This window comes from Triturus cristatus, chromosome 9 (assembly GCF_964204655.1).
Source record: "Triturus cristatus chromosome 9, aTriCri1.1, whole genome shotgun sequence".
NCBI classification, from domain to species: domain Eukaryota; kingdom Metazoa; phylum Chordata; class Amphibia; order Caudata; family Salamandridae; genus Triturus; species Triturus cristatus.
In genome coordinates this window covers 815412004-815419747 of record NC_140592.1, presented here as the reverse complement: position 1 = coordinate 815419747, position 7744 = coordinate 815412004, and positions in this window count along the sequence as shown.

The following is a 7744-nucleotide window of genomic DNA, read 5'->3' as shown; positions in this document are numbered from 1 at the left end:
TTCGATTGGGGCCCTGAGTGTCCTTTAAAGCGCGTTGTTGGAAGTGTGTTGATTGTAAGTTGGTCATATCGAGTGGGGTCTGTGAGGTCTGAAGACGCCGTATAAGTATGGTATAGAGAACATAGATGGCGATAATCATGATGTGGTGTGGAATGGGTTAGAATATATGCAGTTTCACATCGAGGTATTTACCATCTATACGGATGGACTATGTCATATGTAGAAACCACCATTAACGTGTATCAGTGGTGCCCATCAGGGTTTATACTACATGGAACCAACCCGGTAGAGGCAAAAGGCCCTACCCACTGTAGACTCTGTTAAACCACCAAGGGAGAAACTATATGGAATCGATCCAGTAGCCACAGGAGTTCATTCACAGTGGAGCTACTATTAAGTGATCAAGAATTATTATGTGGAGTGCCCAGGAGTGACAGGGGACCAAACCCACTGGATACACTGTTAAGCCTCCACGACGTCAGGCCTGAAGTCCACCCAGAAGTGTGAGGATCTCAACTCCACTGGAGGCATTATTGATCTGCAAGTGAGTATTACATGGAGTCCAGCCAAGAGTGTGAGAACACCAACCCCACTGGAGACACTGTCTAGCCAAACGTGAGTCCATTGGAAGTGACAGAGGCTAGTGCTGTAGATCCACACAGTACATGACTACTGTACCCAAGTCTAGAGTCCACAACAGACCAGTAAATATGCTCCTCAATGTATCAGAAGCCACTGTACTATTGGGCCCCTCCAATAGAAGATGTCATTCAACCCAAGGGAGAGGGAGTTAACAGAGGAACTGTAGGTGGACAGCGTCAAATCGTGATCCCGTGGGCCGGATGTTGACTTGATATCCGAAGAGGGGAAAGAACAAGGGGGAGGTTCAAGAAAAGGTAGAAGCTAAGGAGAAAGCATGAATAATAGCTCTCTGCCCTTCCAGGCCCAAACAGTCCCCAACAGAGAAGATGTCACATGAAGATGACCTTAAACTTGACCTGTTACTAGGGTAGAATGCCCTAAGACCAGAAGATATATAGAGGTAAAGGCCGTCAATCAGTTGAGTGGAAGTTGGGGATGAAAGATGGCAAAACTATCACGTCTCAGTGGCCCTATTGGGTTCCCGGGGTCCTGATTCTGAGGGGGTAGGAGGTCAAGCCTACTTTCTAACAGCACCAAGTACCTGTAATGAAAAAAAGGCCTGAGAAACCAAAGGTGGCAGATTCAACAAACATTTATATTTGCAATTAGGCAATTTCAATGTTTTCCAAAAACATCTCTGGTTGCACTGCAAATGGATGGCACAAGTACAGCCTAATTGGGGGATAATTTCTTGTTATACATGTCTATGAACAATGCCTAGCCTGATGGTTTTGCAAAAAAGTGGAGCCCATTATAGTAGTGGTACCAATTCTGTGCTCACGGGGACTTTATCACTAGCATGGGGCAATCTGCAGCAGCTCTCCGCTTTCTTTTCAGATGCAACTTCTTCCCAGTGATACAGTAATGCACAGATGATAGGAGCTTCCTGGTTATTGCTGAAGGGCAGATACTACCATTGTAAAAGAGATCACTATTGACTGAGCAGTATATCATTGATATTGACGGATGACATAAGGATGACTTCCATGTCGTGGAGACAGATACAAGAAATTACCTTTCATTCAGAAATTTCTCTTTGACTCTTGGTTCATCTACATCTAGAGGAGCTTGTCTCATACCACACTGTCTGCACACTACCCTATTTTCAAAGCTTCTCCTATTTTTCCTTCACTTCCTGTCTTATTGTCATGAAAGAAGCAATGACTAGTGTCCATACAAAAGGTAAGGGTGTCCTTAGGCCCTGTCTGATCCTGTAAGAGGTTTCTAAGTACACAACATGCACAATTGTATCTCCTTTAACCCCCCCCCCCCTTTACCTGAACCAGGTTTTTATCAGTTAATGTTTCTCCTACCTAGCATCTGGCATTCAATACCCCTGCTGCGATATTGTGATCATGCCCAGCTGTTTTGCGCAAGTCAGTTTTCGACTGGTACATTCACACACAAAAAGGGACTGCCGGTATTCATTTCAGCCCTGGCTGAGAAATACCTGTCCCAGGGTGGGTTGATAGATGCAAACACTCCCTTGAATAGGCCATCAAAGAATGGGATAACAGCAGTATACAAATTGTCCCGCCCGGACTGTGTACCCTAAGCCTCAACCTGTGTAGTCAATTCTTGCTGCTGTCTCTATACCATCTTCTGCTTAAATCCCCACCTCACTGGTAATTCCAACTCTCAATCACTCAATCAGGATTTGTAGAGCGCGGCTGCTTCACTCATTAGGGTCTCGAGGGGCTGTTGCATAATTCTTTCTGTTCCTCTATTGGTTGAACAATCATGTCTTAAAGTACTTCCAGAATTGCTGGAGTGTTGATGAGGCTTTGAGGTACAGGGGGAGGTCATTCAAGGCCCTGGCTGCGAGACGGGAGAAGAAACGGCATCTGCTGTTTGTCCGACAGATGCAATGGGTGGCAGCTAGGGCTAGAGATCCGGATCTGAGTTTCCTGGTGGGCTGGTGAAAAGTAATGTGTTGGTTAAGGTAGGCAGGTCTTCGTTGTGTAGTGCCTTGTATGTGTGGGGGAGCAGCTTAGACTGGCATCTGGCAGATGCGGGCCCAGAGAAATATGGGTTGTAGGGTTTGGCCTGTGTTGGGTAGAGAGCAAGATGGATCACACAATCATGGAAATCCGCTCCATGATCTTATTTATTTATTTTATTTTAAAGGTTTTCTATAGCGCTGGCTAGACCCAGAGGTATCAGAGTGCTTTACAGGAATGTGAGGAGATACAGTATACAAGAAAACATGATAATAATAAACATTGCACAAAAAGTCCATATAGCCAAGAGAGCATAAAAAACATAATAATAAGAATGTACTTACAAGAGAAATCCAGTTAGTTAACTTTGGAATTTCAAACTAAGTCTAGGGTAGGTGAGAGAGAAGGGATGAGAGGGAGACAGGGAGAATAGGGAAATAGGGGGTTAGAGAATCAGTGGGAGGTTGTGCGTGTGTTAAGAGGTCGTATGTGAATACAGAGAACAGGGAGAGTGGTTGGGTGGGGAAAGAGTAGTGAGTGGGAGGGGGGTTTGGAAGGAGAGGGTGGGGTGGATAGACTTTGAGGGGAAATAGAGAGGGCCCTGATGGGGGTGTGGAGCATGAGAACAGAATCAGAGGTAGGAAAATTATGGAACCCAGTATTTCTGGAGGAGGTATGTTTTGAGTTCTTTTTTGAAATTGGAGTAGGAGGGGTTGCAGCGTAGGTCTTTAGGCAGAGAATTCCAGATGTTGGGAGCGTTTCCTGAGAAGGAGCGAACTTGTGTGTGTTTCTTCTTTAACGGGGGGATAAGAATGAGGGCGTTGGTGTTCCGCGTTGGTCGGGCGCAGCCTGCTTTGTGCAGTTTGTCAGAGAGGTAGCCTGGAGAATTTTGCTGAAGGGCTTTGTGTGTGATACAAGCAATCTTATAGGAGGATCTGCCTTCGTTGGGGAGCCATTTGAGGGTTCTCAAGGCGGGGGAGATATGGTCAAAACATTTGTCGCCAGAGATGAGTCTAGCAGCTAGGTTGAGCACCGATTTGAGTGGAGTAAAGTGAATTTTTGGGGTCCCGGCGAGGATGGCGTTACCATAGTGAATCCTCGATAAGACCAGTGACTGGACAATGGTTTTAAAGTCTTCAGCCGGGATGAAGGGTTTAATTTTCTTGAGATGACGGAGAGTGAAGAGAGCTCCTTTTGCTGATGACTTTATATGTGGGTTGAGGGCAAGGTTTTTATCAATGGTGATGCAAAGAGATTTAACTGAGTTAGAAGTGGTGAGAGAGCAGTTAAGAGCATTAAGATCAGAGATCCAATCTTGTATGGGGAGTGGGTTGTTTTTAGGTGAGAAGATTTCGTTTTTTGGGGTGTTAAGTTTGAGATGGTTGTGGTGGAACCAGGATTGGATCTTGGACAGCGTGTCATTAAGGTAGAGGATATCAGAGTGGGATTTGATCTAATAGTAAAGTTGCGTGTCGTCGGCATAAAGGTGGTAATTGATTCCTGCACGTTTGAGGATTAGGGTGAGGGGTTCCATGAAGAGGTTAAAGAGAGCAGGAGAGAGAATGGAGCCTTGGAGGACACCGAGAGAGATCGGGGTAGGGTTGGAGAGGCAGTTCTCAATTTTGATTTGTTGGGTTCTGTGTTGGAGAAAAGAGGAAAACCAGTTGAGGACAAGGCCATTAAGTCCAAAGTGGATTTTGAGGGTGTTAAGTAAGGCAGTGTGGTTGACAGTATCAAAGGCAGCGGACAGGTCCAGGAGAATGAGAAGGCATGACTCACCTTTGTCAAGTGAGTGATGTATGTCGTCAACTATGTTGAGCATGGCAGATTCTGTGCTGCATCCTTTTCTGAATCCAGATTGCATTGAGTCAAAGATTGCAAAAGTGTTGATGTGATTATCTAATTGTAACAGGGCGCATTTTTCAAGGGCTTTGGAGAGAAGAGGGAGGTTGGAGATGGGGCAGAGGATGTTTGGGTCGTTGGGATCAGCCTTGGGATTTTTGGGGATGGGTGTGATTTGCCCCCCTTGGAGGGAGGCAGGAACACACCCCAAGGCCAGGGAGGTTTTCATAATGGTGGTCCAAAAAGGGGCAATGATGTGTTTAAGGTCTTGGACAAGGTTAGGGGGCATAGGGTCTTTGGTGTGGGAGGATGGTTTTAGCTTAGCGATGATGTTATAGACTTCATGTTCAGTCACAGGGATAATGTTCTGCCAGGAGGCGTTGTTTTTAAGTTGCTGGGGGTGAGAAGGGTGGGTTCCGGATGGAGGGGAGCGGATGGGAGATGGGCAGGAACAGGGGGATGATTTGGATGGGGTGGAGAAACTGGGGTAAAGTTGGGAGAAGGTGGAGGGTGAGGAGGTAGAGGGTTTAAGATGTAGGATTGGTAAATTTTGGTGATTTTATCAGAGAAAAACTTAGCAATATTTTCACATTTCTCCTTAGTGGCAGTTAGCTTTTGTGGGGTAGAGGATGTTTGGTTTTTGACGATGTTGAAAAGTTCTCTAGGTCTATTTTTGGCCCTATCAAGCTGTGTTCGGAAGAAGGCGGATTTTTCATTGAGGATGTGTTTCTTGTAATTGGACCTAGCAGAACGGAGGAGGGCTAGATGAGATGGGGACGGGTGTTGCCTCAATGTTCTTTCAGATTGTGTAAGAGAGAGCCTTTCGTTGTTGAGATGAGTGTTGTACCAGGATTTGGAGGGAATGTTTCTTTGGGTTTTAAGTTTGTGGGGGGCCAATTGGTCTAGGACCTCTGTAACTGAATTATTATAATGTTTGGTGAGGGCGTTAGTATTTTGGGAGGGGGGCTAGCAGGAGTTGAGTTTTGATTTTCAGTTCTAGTTCACCCGGGCGGATAAGGTGAAAGTTTCTGGTCAGTTTCTTGAGTTTGGATCTTTAGGCGTGTGTGGGGGGGTCATGGTGTTGATCGAGAAGAGGATGAGGTGATGGTCGGACCAGTCGATAGGGATGATGTTGGTAAGGGAGGCCAAATCATCATTAGTGATGACGGCATCGAGAGTGGCCCCGTTGGCGTTGGTTGGAGAGTGACAGATTTGCTTGAGGTCATTGATCTCAAGGAGGTTTGAGAGGAGGTGGTTTGCAGGGTCTTTGCTGTCATTCCAGTGGAGGTTGAAGTCACCAAGAAAGAGGTTTTTTGAGTTGGAGAGTGAAGATTGGGAGAGGAGGTCGGAAAGTTCCTCAGTGAAGGGTAGGGATTCGCCTGGAAATGTTATGTAGTCGAATGGGATGGCGCCCTGGATTTTAAGTTCAGCGCCGAGGTATTCGAAAGTAATGGGGTGCATGTTTTTAACAAGCGAGATTTGGAGTTTATTTTTGTAGATGATGGCTAGACCACCTCCAACTTTATCGTGTCTATCTTTCCTGAGTATGGAGTAACCTGGGGGGGGGAGAGTAGGTCGAGGATAGGAGTAGAGTGGTCCTTGAGCCAAGTTTCCGTGAGGAAGGCAATGTCGATGTCTTTGCTGAGGATGGTTTCAGCAATTTCAGTCGCATGCCGAACAGCTGAGCGGCAGTTGATTAGCATGCATGTAAGGGGTATCAGGTTGGTTGTGGGGGGCAGGTTTGGATAGTGATAAGTTGAGTAGGGGGTATAGGGGGGATGGGGATGAAGGGATTCTACTCATCCCCAAGATCACTGGGATGGTAGATTGGGGGATTGGGGGGGTCAGCAGTATAGTTAGGGATGTAAGAGTTACAGAGGTCAAGTAGGTCTGAGGGGGAGAGAGAGGTCACAGCACGGGAGGGCCTATGGGAACAGTTGCAGCGGGGAACAGATCTCCATTGTTGAGATTTGGAGGTGTTAGGGGAGTCACGACTAGGGAGGATCGAGAGGACTTCAGAACAGAGGGAGTTAAAATCTTACTGGAGCCTTGGAAAGGGATACCCAAAGTGAAGGTACATTGTTAGTGGCTACATATATTCTTTATCTAACAGTGTCGTAAGGCAAAATGAAGGGGCCGCCTGCAGAAGGTGATGAGGGGCCTCTGAGTCTCCCATATCTCAAAGATCAATGACTAAATGCCCCCCCCTTGAAGCGTTGGAGGCCAACTGTAGGGTCGGGGGCCCACCTGTGTTGCAGGGGTCCATATCTAACAAATAAGGATCACCTCCCCTGCAAGTTGGGTACACTACATTTTTACCCTTACTTAAATGTGTGCCATCTTATCCACAGTGGTATTTCACAAGGGTAACTCTGTCAAACATGGCTGCCAATAGTACCACAAGTACAGCCTCGTGGCTGGCCCGTTAGCCAATGGATCCTTATGTATTACCGGCAACATGATAAATAAATCTCTCATAGTCTAACCACATTTTCAAAGATGCAAACATACCATATACTGTCTTTCAAACATCTGCAAGGCAATATTTACACAAGTTCCTACACATCCGCAACTCATGATCTGCGCAAGTGTAAACAAGTCTCGGTTTGATCTCCTGAACAATCCGTTCCCATGTTCGCATCTCTTGTGTCAAAACTGTGAAAGCTGCAGACTGGCTCTTTAGTCATCATAAAATTGCTTTTACAGAACAAGCCTTCAAACAGCACAACCAAGTGCGGCTACACAGAACACAGTGACATCATTCATTCCATTACTTTTAATGGGTTAGCCCTTTCGCTCCCACCTGGCATGGAGAACTGCTATATATAGCAGGCCCGGCTGGCTCCAGCGGACTCATCCCATTGTCATGCAGCGGATTTTTACAGGAGCCCTGCGGATTTCTCGCACCACTCATTTATGAAATGTACATTTATCAGGCAAGAATCTATGCCGATAACTAACTATGCCCATGCCTATAAAATCAAAATAAAGTTCTTTTAAAAAAAAGACAAAGCAATTGACGTTCTGCCCAGAATATGTAATTGAAATAAATTAAAGTCTCTGTGACAAATACAAAGTGCATGTCTGCCAGTGCAGCATTAAAATCATGTTTTCCCCTGGGGATGAAGCAAAGGCACATTTATTTTAATACTGACTGAATTCAATATAAGAAGAGGTTTCTTGCAAGCAAGTGTGCAGGGCTATTGTTCTAGCTAAGTCTGGACCAGCTTAGTTATTTGCAGAGGGCAGCAGCGCATACGCGGGGGCTATGGGTAGGATGAAGATGATACAAGCCTCTGTTTTGCCTCTACTGAGTGCCA